This window comes from Pocillopora damicornis, chromosome 9 (assembly GCF_964200805.1).
Source record: "Pocillopora damicornis chromosome 9, jaPocDami1.2, whole genome shotgun sequence".
NCBI classification, from domain to species: domain Eukaryota; kingdom Metazoa; phylum Cnidaria; class Anthozoa; order Scleractinia; family Pocilloporidae; genus Pocillopora; species Pocillopora damicornis.
Window position 1 is genome coordinate 4,318,377 of NC_142678.1, and position 14,439 is coordinate 4,332,815.

General features: G+C 37.7%; 2 protein-coding genes and 1 long non-coding RNA gene across 4 annotated transcripts in view; 1 reads left to right on the forward strand and 2 right to left on the reverse strand.

Annotated features, from left to right (window-relative positions):
* LOC149039707 (spondin-1-like) overlaps nt 1-14,439 on the forward strand; it is a 159,440-nt gene that overhangs the window by 45,156 nt on the left and 99,845 nt on the right. The window lies entirely within an intron of this gene.
* The window catches only part of LOC113666299 (uncharacterized), an 81,379-nt gene that overhangs the window by 19,445 nt on the left and 47,495 nt on the right, over nt 1-14,439 (reverse strand). The window lies entirely within an intron of this gene.
* Nucleotides 1,450-3,134, reverse strand: LOC149039711 (uncharacterized). Its single transcript, XR_016180007.1, has 2 exons — nt 2,471-3,134; nt 1,450-2,372 (listed from the first exon to the last, which is right to left on the reverse strand). It is a non-coding gene; the product is annotated as an uncharacterized LOC149039711 (long non-coding RNA).

The following is a 14,439-nucleotide window of genomic DNA, read 5'->3' on the forward strand; positions in this document are numbered from 1 at the left end:
AAAAGGATATGATCTTCGAAAGATAGGTCAGGACGGTGTGAAGAGGGCGAAACAGCTCCCTCTTTATCAGAGAATTCTAAATAACGACCCCAAGGAGGTGATAGCTTACAAAACACCATTTGAAATATACTTTGTACGAAATTGTTACGCCTTCAGAGAGAGCAGATTACAAGAAGAAATCCTTCCTAGTGCTGGGAGGGTTCGCCCAACTAAGAATTACAATCCTCCTAGAGGTGGCGATTGCCAATTTGCTGCACTACTGCACCAGGCAAAGAGAATGGGCATTTTAAGATCTCCTGAAACCATGAGGAAAGAAATAGTAGAGTACTTAAAAAGTAATCCGCTCGATAGCAATGGCTTCCCTCTTTTAGAGCATTTGGAAAATGATGAGGTCGCTTGCTGACTATATAACTCATATGACGCGCGATGGGACCTATGGGAATCAGATTACGCTGTATGCAGCAGCAAACTTGTATAAAATCGAAATCCAAATAGTTTACTCTCTAAGAGTTGGTGGGGAGGATGCGTTCAATCCGTCAGCAAGTGTTTCAGCAGCTACTGTGTACCCTGGACATTTTGCTGAGAACCAAGGCGTATGATATATGAGCTTGGAACAAGTTGCCGATCACCGATAGGCCTATCTTGCCCGCTCGGGATTGCCTGCATTGATCCCGCGCAAGAAAACTTGCAAAGTTCGTAACTTTTGGACGATGTCGACATATACATAGAAAATATTAAACGACCCTCCTAGGTTTATTGTGCTACAAACACAGTCAGCTTTCACTCTCGGTTCTCGAAATAAGTCATTCTTGATTCTTATTAAAGCGAAATCTTTTTCTGTACAATGGATCCTTTATTGATTAAGCTAAGAGAATATAAACTCTCTCGACCAAGCTTGTTCGGTCAAAAAAAGAGAAAAGAACTCGGCCAATATCCAGCCATTTTGATCTCACGCTTGGTCAATAGCACAGATGAATGTATTTCATGCAGACCCATACAAATCTGGCAAGGGAAGACATGGCAAAAAACGCGCTTCCGAGCCCGGAATTTGTCTAAGGTATAGGTCAGTGCACTTCCTTTTCCTTGCAATTCGGTTCATGAAGTGTTAACTTCAGCAATGATCATGCAAGAATATCGTCAAAATCTGTTGCACTAATTAAAGAGTCTGAACGAATGAATAAAAGAGAGCTATTGGTCAGCGTTCTAATTGTTTTTACGTTTGTCAATTTGATGCCAGAAGCACATCAGTATAAGGGTTTGTACCAAATGCTTCTCAACCTTTGTCTTTAGCAAACAAAAAGACGCTGATTGATATCAGCAAGCCTGCAATATGCCATCAATATTGGTCTTAGGATTCTTTGGTGCAACAGCTGTCACTTTAACATCTAAATGTGGATGTCCGCTATAACAACAATGCACTGGAAAGTGAAACGATTACATCCAAGGCTTATTACATTTAGGACTTTATTACTTTTAGGAGAGTTATTACGTTTAGGCCTTCAATACACATCCCAGTCATCTTGGTTGTCGTTCACGAAGTACATTAGGGCTCTCGTTAGCGTCTGATTCATTATTTCATCAAGACCATGCGGGTGGTACACCGCACTGATCCTGTGGTCCGTGCCACACAACTTAAACAGCTCCTCGTTGACCCTGTTGACGAATTCTTGGGTCTGGTCGGACATCACAATTTTCGCCACTCCGTATCTGGTGATCAGGTTGTACAGCAAATCCGCCACATCTAGAGGACCGATAAATATTTGTCTAGTAGAGCAAGTCAAGTTTAAACCAAGCTTGAACTTGACTCAAGCAAGCTTTAAAAAAAGCTATCCATACTTAGTAACTTTGCTATATTTTTCAAAAAAATAGTTTTGGCTTCGTCAAAATTGTTGCAAATTTTTGATATTTGTGACAGGCTATACGCAAGGAAAATCATGTAACTGAACTTCCATCAGAAGGATTATTTTGCGCGCCTATTCTAAAACGAGCATGTTGAATTACTTTCCTTAATAGATTGACAATTAACGTGGTAAATAATTATATAACAACATGTGCTAAATATCCTTAAATCTCAGTACTCTACAATTAATTGCGGATATTACATAACTTTAGCCGATTTCTCTTTAAGAGGAGCTGCCTCTAGCCACTTGCTGAAATAGCAAGTACAGGTGATCAAGTACTTATTGCCACGGAACGTTTCGGGCATATGTCCTGCCAGATCCATACCAATCCGATGTCACGCAGTGTCCTTTACTTTAATCAGGCATAGCTGGGCAGGCTTTTCGAATTTCTTTGAAGTACGCTGGCAAACATCGCAGCGCTTGACAATTTCAGTCCTCCAACAATCGAACCCAATAGTAGCGAGATGTAACCTGGAAGAGGAACAGGAACACAAAAGTTAAGAGCGATCAACTAAATTGTAACCACAATTTTAAAGTTCAAGAGAAGCATCTCTGAATTAAGTACAAACCTTTTCTCTCGGCTTGTCACGGCCGATGTGACCAGCAAGTTTGTTAGAGTGACAAGCTTTCAGTATTTGCTGCTGCTCGTCTCGGCTGTGAACCCATCTTTCAGGCTGACCATTTTTCTGACCAATAAAAAACAGCGCACCATCTTCAAGAACGAATTTTCGGGCTTTCTTGCGTAAATCTCTTCCCTGATCTTTCGAAAAATCGATCCGATACTCGTTATGGCGGAGATAGTGAAAAAACTTCGTTGTAAGCTTTCGTTTCGGCCATCGCTGACGGAAGGAATCACGAGAGTAAGAGCCCGTTTACATGAAGGTGGGGGACCCCAGGTAGGTGAGGTAACCCGCCTAGCCGTGGTCGAAAAAAAAAAACGCGTCTACATACAATCTTACAACCCCGGGGTGCTAAGGTGAGGTTTCTTGCGGTTGTTGTTGCGCTTGAAACTAAGGAGTTTGAGCAGAGGCGTCCTAAGCTCTCATCTCGAGAAAGATGAAAAATTAATTCTCGGGCACATGTATTTATTCATGAAAGGGTCACGCGTTGTGTTACGCGGTGTTAGGTTACGCGAGAACCCGTTGACTTAATACGTTATACGGAATAGTTTGGGAAACGAAATATGGTCGATTTACAACGCTAAATATTCCGAAATGTCAACATTTTACACTCCTTGTGGTTTCTGGTGATTTCTGCCATGAGACAGCTAAAGTTTCAAAACATGCATGTTTCGCTTTTGAGTTTTTTGCCATGAGTGCGAACCCGGGTAGGCGGGTTACCCCACCTTGAGACGTTTACATGGCAAATTGTCACCCCGGCTGACCAGGTTACCCTACCTGGAAAACTGGGAAATCCGCCTAGGTGGTCACCCCACCTGTCATGTAAACGTGATCAAGATAATATAAGAAATTACATGGACAGGCGGGTTACCCCACCTATGCGGGTTACTTCACCTACCTAGGGTCCTCCACCTACATGTAAAGAGGCCCTAATAACAAAGTAGAATGAAACCTTTTGCAGTAGGCGGAGCGACTGAATTCAGTTGTAGAGCACACAGTAACAATAACATAAATTACTCAGTGCCGATAAGGCGTTCCACGCACATGAACTTTTCTCCACAAAAACGATTAATTAGCGCCTCAAGCGACTTAGTGTCTAGTAAATATTTTATCACTTCATAGCGATAATTTGTCAAGGGTGAAAGGCAGTATTGATAAATTAGTTTTCTGACTGGCTTTTGGTGCTTATGGCATTGTTTTCGTTAAAAAGAAACACCAGACCAAGCACTCTAATAAATATGATTTTTACGCTTTGAGCGTCGTGAAAACCTTTTATTCAAAGTTTTCACCTAGTTTAAAACATAGCAATGACTTGCGGTACACATTTTGGGGAAAAGCACTCGATTCCAAGTTTCCCACATATCTGAGTTTAGACTGTCTAGAAACAAAAAATAAATAGTGACTTTATTCAACGGCACTGTTAGAAAGACTGTTATATATTCTGTGCTCGGCTTAAGAGCAAAAATAATCTATTTGACACATGCTCGAGAAAAAGAAAAGAAAAGAGATAACTTCTATGTGGTCTAGCATCTATTTCAGGTTATTATAAATCGACTCGACCGAACGCTAACCAGACAAAAAAACCTAAAAGGACTGTTAGTTTAACTTATTTTTAATCACTAGGAATATAACCAGTAACACAAACGCAAATGGATGCAAAGTATAGTGCATTCTCAGCTTACGAGCAATAGAAAAGTCTCAACGTAGTTGGTAAAGCAAAAGAATGTCGTTGAGGATCAACACGAACAGTGGATTCCCGATTTTTCGAGCCTCCATAGGAAATGAAAATCAGTTGGATTAGTTGGGTTCACCAGGGGAAGGGGAACAACTTTTGGTTCGAGTTATCAAGAGTTACGACAAATCGAGAACCCGAGCAATCTGGATTCCAATGGAGTGAAAATAATTAAAGTTTTCACGCGTTTCACACTTATTGTTAGCATATCTATCATTTCATGTTTCACACCTTTTTTAAGAGAAGAACAAAAAATCAAACGTTAGCAAGTTTCACAGTTTGTTTTTATTCCAGAGGTGGGCGCTTTCGCTTGGGTGAACGAAAATCCTAAGTTGAGGCGGAATGCTGCGAACAAGACATTCATCAATACGCATGTTTTGAATTAAAAACATACTTTAGTATTCACTGGAACGTAAAGCATTATCTATTTCTACTAGTACGTTAAGGTTGATATTTAACTCAGTTTTGTTGGGTTGTGGATTTGGACCGGGGGGTTCAAATCTAAGGGGGGATGGGGGTTCGAAATCCGCTATGACACCGGAATGTTAAAGTCGTGCCAGAACTTTTCAGTCGTGCTGGATAGTTGAAGTTGAGAAGGAAATTAGTTCACTTTTAAGTCAGATTCTGCTAAAGTTAAGAAACGCGTTGGAATGTTGAAGTCTTGCCAGAATTTTTCAGTCGTGCTGGATAGTTGAAGTCGAGAAGGAAATTAGTTCATTTTTAAGTCAGATTTTGCTGAAGTTAAGAAACGACCTGATTGCGCCAACAATACGTTTTAATCAGCCTCAAAATTATTTCCCGTGACTGTCAGATTAACATTTGACGGTAAATAGCTGGTTGGATCCCAAAGATGTTAAGCCTTAATGCCTAATCAGTTAAGTTCTGTCTCTGGAGAGTATCACAGAGATGCAAACTTTGCAGCCGGGGAACTATTCAGTTCTATTTCTAAGCATTAATCTGCATTATTCCAATATGTTCTCTTTTCGTTGTTGCCATGTTTGTAAATTTATAATACGATGCTTATATCAGTTTGAGTCAATAGAATGTGCTATTATAAAATAAAGGAATTGAAACTCAATGTATTATTGAGTATATTTGCTATTATCAAACATACATATCCAATGTGTTAAAATAAAAGTTACTAAGATTCATTATCATAGGAAACTAATAAATTACCTTTCAGCGACTTGTCGTCCACTGAAATGAAAACAAGATAATTAATTACGATAAGGTTTGCAAAATCATCTCCGTCCCTAAATGAAATGATGTTATAGAGAACCTGGTGTCTAAAGGGTGCATAATTTTTTCCAAGCATTAACCCCCCGACTGATGCTGCAAGGGTTATTTATCGCGGAGAAGTCTGGTACTTTACATTAAGCGCCTCTGCCAAAAAAGCCAAAAGGAACTTATTTCCTCTAACTTTTAAAGTCCAAAAGTACTCCAGACGGGAAGTGTGTTCAAAGTGTGCAAAGTCTTGAAAAAATTCAAAGGTTGGAGGACCTGCATAGCCTCTCCATAAACTTCTGCCTTACAAAGTTCGTCTAAACGGTCGCACGAGCATTTGTTAAAGTATTGCATTCCTTTGCTAATTGATTTCCAAATACACTTGTTTGGATATCCAAACGCGTATTTTTGGATATATGAAATAATTATATGAGCCTAAACACAATCCTTATTGCTATTTTTAAGCAGGATTTACCTATTCATTTGCCGTTCACCATTTTCGTATGAAACGCCACTCTCAACGTCCCCATAAATATGTCACATTGTCAATATATGAAACTTGCTGATGAGGAAAGTTAAATTAAAAATAAAAACGAAATAAGTAATTATGTACTTATGTAATTATAAATCATGGCACTAATCTATTAATTTTACGGAGACCACTCGTGCACAAAAACCTGGCTGAATAAAGATCCATCGCTAAATATCTATTTGCAAGATGGAGTAGAACACGCATAAAAAGAGAGTTATTAAAGATCGACTTTTGTAAAGTCCACAGAGTCCCCTCGTCCCTTTCAAATTCCTGAGCTCATATCACACATAGGAAAGAGGCGCATAAAGGGAAGGGATGGGGGAGCTCACATGAATTTCACTTTAGTTAGTGAAAAAGATGCAAGGTAAAAAAAAAAAAAGAAGTAGCAGCATCATATTTTTCCTTGAGCTGCTACACACTGGAGATGAAAAGCTGGAGCATAAAAAAAAAAAAAATTGGGAGACAGCTGAAATAAATCTATGTTCTCAAAGCCTAGGAGTGAAAAAACTTAATTCACATTTACAACCGCAGCCTATTGTATTTGTGTTACTTCCAACTCTGAGAAGTCAACCGTCATCCCACACACACAAGTTCGTAATAGATTATACATACGCTATACAGGAAAATATATATTGTAAATTTTGATGTACCACGGTCCCGCGGAAAACGACTACACTCACAAAAAAAATGTAACAGATTTTTATCCGAAATTTCATTTTCCTTTTAAGACAGCGAGCTCTGGAGAAAGCACTATGGCATGAAGCGCCATAGCATGAACCGTCATAGCCTTCAGTCTGTGACAACTGTCAATATTCAACTTGTATACCAACTGAGAGTAATGGGAAGATAAAGCGTATCAACGGTGGCGCATAAAAGTCTCGTTTACTTAAGCAATAATCCACTCTCACTATCGGTTTACCTGCGCAATAAACCGCCTACGAGATGTTTGGGAGAATACGACAAAAGTTGTTAAGCCAAAAGCCGGCGACAAAAGTATACAAATAGGAGGTCGTTCAACAAATTGACCAGCGGTAAGTACGTTATCTCTCTAGATAAAACCATTACTACTTTTGTTTCTCGTTGAGTGCACAGCTTGTAAGGCTGTGTGATAATGAAGATTTCAATGACCCATTGCTACAGATAGTTAACTTCCCTCTTTTTCTCTCTCAGTAAAAATAAAACAAAACTGAAAGATAATCCCAGGGGATAACATCTGATAATCGAAATAACAATGAGGATCAAAGGCACCAATGACAGCGCACTAAAAAAACCAATAAGAACAAATCAAAGTGCTATACATGAACAGCGACAAGTATGTGTTGCACTTTAAGTAGAGAGAGGAGAAAAAAGTGAAGTTGTTCGACTTTTAGTTCTCGTTCTTATGAAACTCGTCCTATAAAACCAAACAAAGGAATTTTTGTTATTGTTGTTATCGAGTTACTCGAACTGAACGATTATCCATATACACTGTAAAGACACTGTGACACCTCCAAGTTATTATAATTTCTAATTTTTTTGAAGTTCCACTCAGGTTCGTGCTCTTTGATGGTATTCAGATTTCCAGTTTACTTTACCACTGATGTATGAGTTTCTTTGCCGCTTAACCACTAAAATATATTTATACCGGGTCAAAAAAATAAAAGTTGTGACCATGCCTTTCGCCAAAAGCTCTTACTTGCTCAAAAACCTGTGTTAATTACAATCATCACAATCATTTGAATCAATTGACATGCTCAACTCAATCCTCTCTCTGAGGTAAATCTCGAAAACCTGTGTTAATTACAATCATCAGAATCATCTGAATCAATTGACATGCTCAACTCCATCCTCTCTCTGCGGTAAATCTCGAAAACCTGTGTTAATTACAATCATCAGAATCATCTGAATCAATTGACATGCTAAACTTAATCCTCTCTCTGCGGTAAATCTCGAAAACCTGTGTTAATTACAATCATCAGAATCATCTGAATCAATTGACATGCTCAACTCAATCCTCTCTCTGCGGTAAATCTCGAGCCCTAACACCGGCCAAATATGGCCAGGCACTTTGCCCGAGAAAAAGCAAATCGTACTTTGTGAGTTTTCCAGTAAATTTATGTTGTGCCTTGCTACCTTAATACATGTTCTAAATTTCATTTTATACTTATCATAATGGCGAAAATAACAAAACACGACGTGACTTTTAATTCAACCTCCTTCATATGTCAAGTGCATGTATTCAGTGTATGATGCGATCACATGACTTAATTAATTCTTAACTCTTGAAGTTCAAAAGGGAAAAAAGGAGCTGGGCCCATCAACTGTCCCGCGTCCAATGCACAGTACAAGTCCAAATAAAATCCAATTTAAATTTTTCCCTGCGGCGCTATCACTGGAGCGTTCAACCTTCAATCGACAATCACTTAGTGCTTTAAGAGTATAGATCAACAAAATAATGTAATGGCCTTATCATTTTTATACTTCGACGACTGTTGCGCTCTTGGAAATGTTAAGTATGACCATATGGCAAACGAAAATGATCAGTGTTAAACATCTTGCAGTTTCCTTTCAGCTGTGTATGTTTTAAAATGACAAAATTATCACTAGTCGTGTGCAAGATCATTGATCACGCTTCTGAAGACGTCTTTAGTAGCCTTTTGGGTAGGTGAGTGAAATCGGAGGTGTTTTGCAGATTGCTGTCGATGTAAACACCAGGGTTAAACTATAAACTCTTGCATTCAGTGTAATGCAACGTAACGAGGATCAGTTCAAGACGAAAAAAATATAATTAGCTTTCATAAAAAAAGAAAAAGGCCAGAAATAACTTTCATATGAAATGAAATTTCTTCAAGAACTGCTGACCCGGAATAATGCATCTCTTAGAAAAGAAAAAAAATAAAGGAAGCGGAAAGTATACTCATTTCCTCGATTTCAATTAAATTAGAATTTTTTCTCATTGCATTCGGGTAAGTTCTCTTCTTGAAAGTTTCCAATTAATCTTTCAATTTACTGCTACTGCATTCGTTCTTTAGCTGTTTAACTACTGCAGTGCTTTCAGTAAGACGCGGCACCCGCTTCTGTGAATCGCTGGGTATACTTCACCAGACTTTGACACGTCCAAGTGGAATGAGAAATAAATAACACAGAAAATTCTAGCCAATTCAATATTGGAGAAGTCACCTTCTTTACTTTTATTGTTAGATTTGTTCTTTCTCTGGAATTTTCCTGTCTCTGCATGTTCCGCGCGTTTTGAATGTTTTACGTAAATTCATCATGCGTGAAGTAGAGGTACACATTGTCGGTTACTTAAAATAATTTTCAAGTTACTTTGTGCTAACCTAAAACATCAAATCATTTTGGACAAATAAAACATCAGCAGTTCTTCTCGACTTCCGGTGAGAAAACAAACTTGAAACTCAAAATTGTTAAAATTTCGCGCCATAACAAGTCACGTAAATCAAATTCGGAACTTTTTTGCACAGATGTTAAGTTTTTGTGAAACGCTTAACCGAGGACTACAAAGACAGAAACAAAGGTAGATACTGAACACTTTGGGGTCTAACGTACTGTTTATTTACAAAACAAAAAAACCTGCAGTTGCCGTAGAAAGCGGAGAAGAACATGTTCTTATTGTTAATGGCTAGCCAAAACATGATTATGTGACATTTTAGAATGCATTAGTACTAATGCACACTTCTGTAGACGAGAATAAAAGGATGATCCTGTGGTTTTCCCAATTAAATAAGACTTGCGGAATTCACTGCCGCATATCTTTAATTTCAACGATCAGATAAACAATTGTCACAAGGCCGGGAGACTAATGTTTAATGATTGTTTGCCGAAGTTTATAACACCAAAAACTTCGTTTCGAGTCGGTTTGTTCGCAGTGGAACTAATGGGTCAACAAAAGGGAAATTTTTTTTCATGTTGTTCGCCGGCGGATGCTTTAACGAGGTAGCCACGCGCTCCAAATCTTATTGAAAGCACTGTTATTTAGAGGCAACGTTTATTAACTGAACTAAACGTCAAAGGATCACATTTGATTGGGAAAAATCGTGCATACAACCAACAGTAAAAACCGCACATACACTCGTTAGCACCTCTATGGACGTTTCCGTTCTATCCTCAAAAGAAATATAAACAATTGTATATTTAATTAGGTAAAACCGTACAGACACTCCAAAAAAAAAGGAAAAAAATCAATCAAACAAATGGTTGTGGGCAAGTTAGTTTTCATTTCTTTATTGGTTTTTTCCCAGTGTCTTTATGTGTTTTTTTTTTTTGTTTTTCTTGTTTCTTTCTTCTGTACGGCAACTCTAGGATCACAATTCATAAGTCTTAGCTCGAACGTCGATTTCCTCGTTACACAGATGAAATTTGTCATAAAGTACATTAGAAGTACGATTTAGTTCTCGTCCACAGAGGTTTCTTAGAAAAGAAAGAAAAAAGATGAAAGATCCCGTGTTATTTATTGCTGAATCGTTTCTACACTTGGATAAACATTTATATCTCCGATAAATACCGTACAATATTAAAAAAACCTCTGCTTTCGGATATGAAAACAGCAAAAGCATAACAATAAAAGAAAACTACAATCAAAACTACCACGATTCATTACTACCACCAATTATTTTGAACACTCCCCAAATATTTTGAACATACAAAGCAAACATGAGTAATCACAATTAACTATGAAAAATCATCATGGCCTCTCACAGACAATGCTGTGAATACTCATACAAACGAGTTTAACGAAAAAGCCCAGTTCCATTTGCATCGCCTTGCGGAAGGAGTTATGAAATTTTGTCATGGTATAAAAAAAAATACACTGGGATGTCAACCGGTGATTTTTAATTTCTCCGTCGATATCCTTTCAAAAGCGAAACTTTTAAATGCTGCCACCACCACGTGGTTTTACCCTCGCTTAAACTTAATTCACTACTAAATGAATGAAAGCACTTTTCAGTTCTCGTTGTGTTATTTGCTCACTGTTTTGCTGTTGTTTCTGTCACTGTCTGGTAAAATTGTACTAAGAAGCTTAAATAAATACAATCAAATAAAATGTGTTAAAAGAAAATCAAGAAAATGAAAGTGAATATCCTACTGATCGAGTGTATTTGCTTTACCTAAAGCAAACAGACGTATCCACCGTGTATGCACAGTGTAATAGAGATTTATAGTTCTCGTTCTCAAGAAACTCATCCTTATTTTGTAGAAGATAATCTTGAACAAAATAATTTTCATTGTTGGCATTGAGTTTCTTCAATTAAAATTTAAAGGAAAGCATCCATATACACTATTTAAAACGTTTAGTATTACCCCGGCGCGAGTTAACTCTGCTAAACGTGCCTCTTTTGCAGGCGCTGAGATATTGTCACCGTGCCTAATTTATGCCCTAATTTCGGAATAAGCGCCTTTTTTCTAGTCAGGTAAAAGGCAACTCTTTAATATATATTGAAGTTCATAGTACAATATAGGTACGTTATACAGGGAAATATATATTGCAAATTTTGATTTATCATGGTCCTGCCGAAAACTTCTACAATCAAAAAGATATAACAACATTCTTATACCAAATTTCATTTCACTTTTAAAACAGCTAGCTCTGAGAAAGAACCATGGCATGAAAGGAACCGCGATAACTTTACATCCGTGATAACTGTCGACATCTAACTTCTATGCCAATTGGAAGTAACAGAAAGGTTAGGCGTATAACCGGTCATGCATAAAAGTCACTGTTTACCGCCGCAATAAACCACGCGGGAGATATTGGGAAAACATGAGAAAAGCTGTTTAGCCACAAGCCGGAGACAAAAGTACACAAATGGGGAGGTCATTGTACAAATAGAGCAACGGTAACTACGTTATCTTTGTGAAGTTTATATGAAATAATTCATTTCTAGACAAAACCATCCCTACTTTTGTTTCTCGCTTAGTGCACAGCTTGTAAGGCTGTGTGATAGTGAAGATTTCTATGATCCATTGTCAGGATGGTTACCTTTCCTCTTACACTCCATCAGTGAAAATAAAACAAAACTGAAAAAAATAATCCAGATGGACTGTGTAAAATCTCGGCTTTCGTGTGCTACCTGGAGGACTTTGTGCCGGTATGAAGATTTCTACAAGTTATTAGCACAGATAATTACCTAGCAGCCCCTTGATCAACTCTGAAAAGAAAAAGAAATAATGAATTACGATTGGGTATAAAAATATATCCGAGCAGCCGCTGATTTTACGATAACCCTACTACACGAGAGCGCTGAATTGTTACGTAAAAGCTTATTGAACGGATGTAGACCATGTTTAAAAGAGAAGGAATTGATTGTCAGCAGAGTCACAAGAGTCAATTTATACAATCAAACTTGGTGAGCGAGCATAAACCAAGTTAGGGCTATGCATAAAGACTTTTACAGGACAAGCAAGAAGTACGTTAACTTTATGGATAAAACCATCCCAATTTTTGTTTCTCGTTTAGCGCACAGCTCGTAAGGCTGTGTGATAATGAAGATTTCTATGATCCATTGCCACAGATACGGGTAGTTATCTTTTCTTTTTTTCTCCCTCGATGAAAATAAAACAAAACTAAAAAATATCTTTCATTTTACCCAGTCAAAAAAAAGAAAAAGAAAACCTTGGATCACAAAAAATGTGTTCTGCGATTCGATCCGGGCAGGAGATTGAGAGGTTTGTTTCCAATTGCAAGTAGAAGAAATCTCTCTATAAACATTTCGCATCTGTGATTCAAAAAGTGATGTACGAAGGGAAAAAATAGAATCTCCTTTGACCAGGAGAGCAAAGGTATGGATCGTAGCATCAAAATTTGAGGACGTTTGTGAACAAATGCACTTGGAAATTTGATACGCACATATCACCTTAAATTGTTATTGTAGCTTGCGTGCTAAAAGTGTTTAGCATCATGCGATTTTGGATGGTTACCATCATTCTGAATATTTCTGTGACTTTTTTGAAGCTTTCAAACAAACTCACAAGATAAGACCTACAACACGACCTATATTAACTGAACTAAGCGTTAAAGTAAAGGGGGGCAAGTTTCCAAAAACTATTGTGGTGCTGGGTCGGTGGTGGAAATAAAAGAAATATGTTTTCCTTTTAATAAACTAAGTTGACATTTCGAATTGGCCACCGTAAAGAGTTTCAAAGGCTAATAACTCGAGCGTTAGCCCCTCCTAATATAAATATATTTGCATATCGAATTAGGTAAAAACTGCGTGTTAATGATATCGAACAAAGAACAGCCTTTTGTTGATTAGATCAATTGTCAATTTCTTTAATTTGCGTGCCTAGTTACGATCTTAGCTACAATGTTTTTCTTTTTTCCTATTGGTTAGTAATCGGATATGTTAGCGTCCCCACGCGCATATAAAAGCTAAATTAGCGTCCCTTTAAGCCAGAGTTTCGTAAGATTTCACCTTGAACAGCAATAACTTCATCTTTCGTTCCAAACCTTTGGCACAAGCGGGACCGATATGTAAGTGATTTTCGTTAGTTTTAATTCAATATGTTTAAGTTTAGTTTTTTACCTTGGGCGATAGCGCACATATGTACTGTGTTGCACAACAGTACAACTAATTATCTTGAAATCGAAGGAGTATTTTGAAATAACTAGACGCTCGCAAAGTAACACCCACATTTTAGTCTTTGGGCTGTTAACCAGCCGCAAATGGTCATTGTGTAGCTGATCTTTGATTCTCGAGTAGTTTCAATTTAGCCTTTTATGATTTGTTTATGTTAATTCACGTTAATTGTTGTTATTTTAATCGCGTTATCGACATAGGCACATAAAGCGTTTCATTCATGCTTTCGTTATAATATTATTGCAATTTCAGTTTACGATCGTGATCGTGACCGTGATCTAAATAAACACCGTTGATAGTCATCTTGGTTTTCGTGGTTTCATTACGACCGGTAAAATAGTCCCTACATCAGCGACACTTAGAAAACACGCATAGCGACACCCCTCGAAGTTTCCTCTTTCGCCGCAAGCGTCACACCGCGTATACACTCATAAAAAAAATAATCAATCAAACAAATGCCTATGGACAGGTTAGTTTACGTGGTCCTTTTCACACCTCTTACAAGCTACGCTTTACCCTTCTCACTTTTATTAAATATATTATTTTACAAAAAAATTGGAGTTGTTGGTATCCAGTTTGGAAAATATCCATATCGATTGTATACAATGTCGGCTTTAGTTTGCTACCTGGAAGAATTTGTGTCAATGAAGATTTCTATGATTTATTAGCACAGGTAATTACCTTCTATATCTTCTTAAAATCTGACATGTTTGAATAGAAAACAGAATGACAAAAAACCACATGAAAATTCATCCAGGCCCATGCAGAGTTTATGAGAACACTCCCGAATAAAAGAGCTGAATTATCGCTTGGAAGAGATACACACCGGCAAGGTGTAAAAGAGAGGAACTAATAA